This window comes from Macadamia integrifolia, unplaced genomic scaffold, assembly GCF_013358625.1.
Source record: "Macadamia integrifolia cultivar HAES 741 unplaced genomic scaffold, SCU_Mint_v3 scaffold1915, whole genome shotgun sequence".
Taxonomy (NCBI): Eukaryota; Viridiplantae; Streptophyta; class Magnoliopsida; order Proteales; family Proteaceae; genus Macadamia; species Macadamia integrifolia.
The window spans coordinates 7,760-11,092 of NW_024868416.1; positions in this window are offsets into that span (position 1 = coordinate 7,760).

Here is a 3,333-nt window from a genome sequence, read left to right on the forward strand (position 1 = left end):
AAAAAAAAAAAAAAAAAAAAAAAAAAAAAAAAAAAAAAAAAAACTGAAAATTTCATATATGGTTCTATGAACCATGCTCGAAATTTGGAATGCTATGATACAGGTCTTCAGGATGGAACGAGATCTTCTCAAGTGCTTTCAATCCCTTGAGTGCATATTAGACAATTGGAAGGTATTTTGGATGAGACCTAGATTCTTTTTAGTGCACCAGTATATTCAGCACATATTGAACGGTTGACAGCATCTAGACACGTAACCTTGGATGTCGTATGCGCATTGGTGCATTTGAGAGGATCTAATTCCCTTGGGGTACGTGCCCCATTGCCACCAATCGTCTGATACGCATTAGAATGATTGGCACTAGGGGTGCAAGTTTGGTCTTAACAGCTCGAACCTGCCCTTGAGCCACCCTGAGCCTACATAGGGCTAGACCCAAAAATTCTAACCCTGAGTCAGGGTCAAGGCGAGTAAAGGTTGATGTCTATAGCCCACACGGCTTGTCCTGAGCCCAATCCTAATTTATTGCGCGTTCGATAGTCAACTTTTTAAGTTTGGTATTCTAATGATGTTTTTAGATTTAATTTTTATTTTACTTTTCAATTCCGAATGATTAAATGTAAATTCAAATAAATTTTTAGTTATTTCATATTTTGTAGGGTCCAGGTATTTCCGGTCCTAAATGGCAAACTACGATCAAAGTCAATCAGGACATCTTGGCTTAGCCCCATCCAATCAAGGTTGGGCCTAGAATGAAGTTTTTAGACTCTAAATCAGGGTTCAAGGTAGATTTTGGGCCTAGAAATAGGACTCAGGATTGGGTTAGAGTTTTAAAAAACCCGGCCAAACCTAGTCCTATTGCATCCTTAATTGGCACATTTGAGAGGATCCGGCTGCCCAGTGACCCGTCCACCAAAATGCCGCTTTCGGCGGGACTCGTGACTTTTTTTCATCATTATCTTGATGGTGGGGCGGGTAATGATGGATCCATTTATCCAGGGAGGAGTAAGGCAGGAGAGTACTGTACCAACAGTAACAGTAGGGTCAATTATTATATCCACCTTAAATTCACAACCGTCAACGGCTTCTTTTTTTTTTTTTTTTATTGTGAGAATATAAGACAAACAACACATGCAATGCTCATCATCATATTAACGACCCATATTAATAGTTTTTTATTTTTCTTTTCTTTTCAATTGTTAAAGACCGACCATAATGATATGAATAGTTGGGCCTCGAGGGTTGATGGTCCCTTGCCTAATGCCTTGGAGAGTTGGAGTTAGCATGTACCACCATTTAGGTTATGGATCATTAATTCGAATGAGATTCCATGATTCTTATAGTTCTTGGACTTTTCTTAATCCATGTGATTTCCTTGGTCTTTCTCATGGTTTTAGGTTTAGCAATCATAATCTCATCTCAATGAAATGGAGTCAATCACATGGATTCAAAATAGATATAATATCAATGTCTATATGATCAATTTGATACAAATATGATACAATATGTATTGACTCGCATCGAAAGAGTATCGAATGTAATTTCAAAATTGATCTATTTTGTGGACAATACACTTTATATGTATCAATGTAAGTTTGATCTTATGTTGCACAAAAAAAAGGGGAGTGTTTTAGTCCAATGAACCCAAAGCCGCTCTGTACACGAACAAAGCTTGGGCTGAGCTTTTCAGCCATAGGGCCGGCCTAGGTTGGGATTTTTATGCTACGCTAGGCCTTGTGCTCAGCCTAGCCTAACTCTGATTCAAATGACAGTTTTTAGATTAAAAAAAAAAGAAAAAAAGCCCACAAGCACCCAGCCCACCCCTTCTTCAATTACGGTAACCCTTTTCACCAGTGCTTTCAAAATCAAAACTGAGCTTAATTTTGTTTGGTTTCGATTCCAATTCTAAATTGATATACTTAGTCGAGATTCAATTTGTTTTTTTTTTTTTTTTTTTTTTGAAGTAGAATTAAGGTCTGTTTTGGTTGTCTAAAACAATGGAATCTGATGCTTATTAATTAACAAGAGCATAATGGATAAGAAGCATGAACGGTTAGGAACCAAGTCCATAATGGATAAGAAGCATGAACTGCTATGAACTAAGTCCCCACATGGCAGAAAATCTACGGTCCCTGCTTGGCTCAAGGCCATAATGAACCGTTAAGAACTAACTCCTTACATCCTAACAAACTCAAGATCGTCCATGATGTCAATTCTTAATAAGAACAAACAAATCTGTTAACCTTTCTAACATGAACTCTAATCTGCGTAGACTCATGTCTATTCTCTTTCCTCCTAAATAGATGAACAAGGCTGTTAAGCTTTCTAACAAGACTACTCTTTCATTTTCCATATCTTTCTACTATTGTTTGCAGGAGAATTCTAACTTAGGCATCAAAGAGTCCTCCACTAAAACCAACTCCAGCCCCCTTTCTCTATCATGTTTATTGACTTTGTGTGTGCAGGCGATCCTGATCAAAAATCTCATGCAACAACCTGTGTGGTAAACTTTTGTCACCCTTTCAGGTAGGGGTGCCACAGGGTTGGGTTGTGCTGGATTTTTTTAAAACCATAGTCCAACCTCTGGTCACCTTATTTCATCCCAGGTCCAGCCCAATATGGAGTCGAACTGAGATATCACAACTCAGGCCTAACCCTACTAGCCTCAACCCAACCCACCCGGCTCTAATTGACTTTGATTGGCCAGGGCTGGGTTGTGTTAGCTCTAATTCACCGTGACAGCCCCTATTTTTATCTCATTTCAGGTCTAAACAAGGCCGGTTTAGCCTTTTTGTTTACTATTATTATATGTATGATTGTATACTATATATTAATATACAGTGTCAAGCCGCGCCAGCCCAAGGCCTGAGCCCAGGGCAGCCCAGGTTCCTTTAAGCTCAGAGTGGGCTCATGTTTGCTGGGCCAAACTGACACATCTTCTAAAACCAAATATCCAACCCTGTAGTAGACAAGAAACCGTATCAACTTCTAGTAGTCATCAACGTTAGTTTCTCTGTGCAACTTCACTTGCACCCCTCGGAGATGGTTTCCGCTTTCCAGCTTCAATTCCACCTCTGATTTACTACAATAGTTATAAGTAGGAAGTGTTTAATGCTGGGCCGTACCGGTAGGTCCGACCGGTTAAAGCGTGACATTGGATCGATCGGTTAGTAAACGGCCCAGTGTTGAACCTAGACTGATTAATTACAAACCAGTCAGCAATGGTGTTTGTTTGTCGCCTGATGAAACCTGAGTGACCAGCATCTTTGACTAACTGTTAATGACTATTTATAGCTAGATTAGAGTTCATTTAAGCCCCATTTAACCTGATAATTG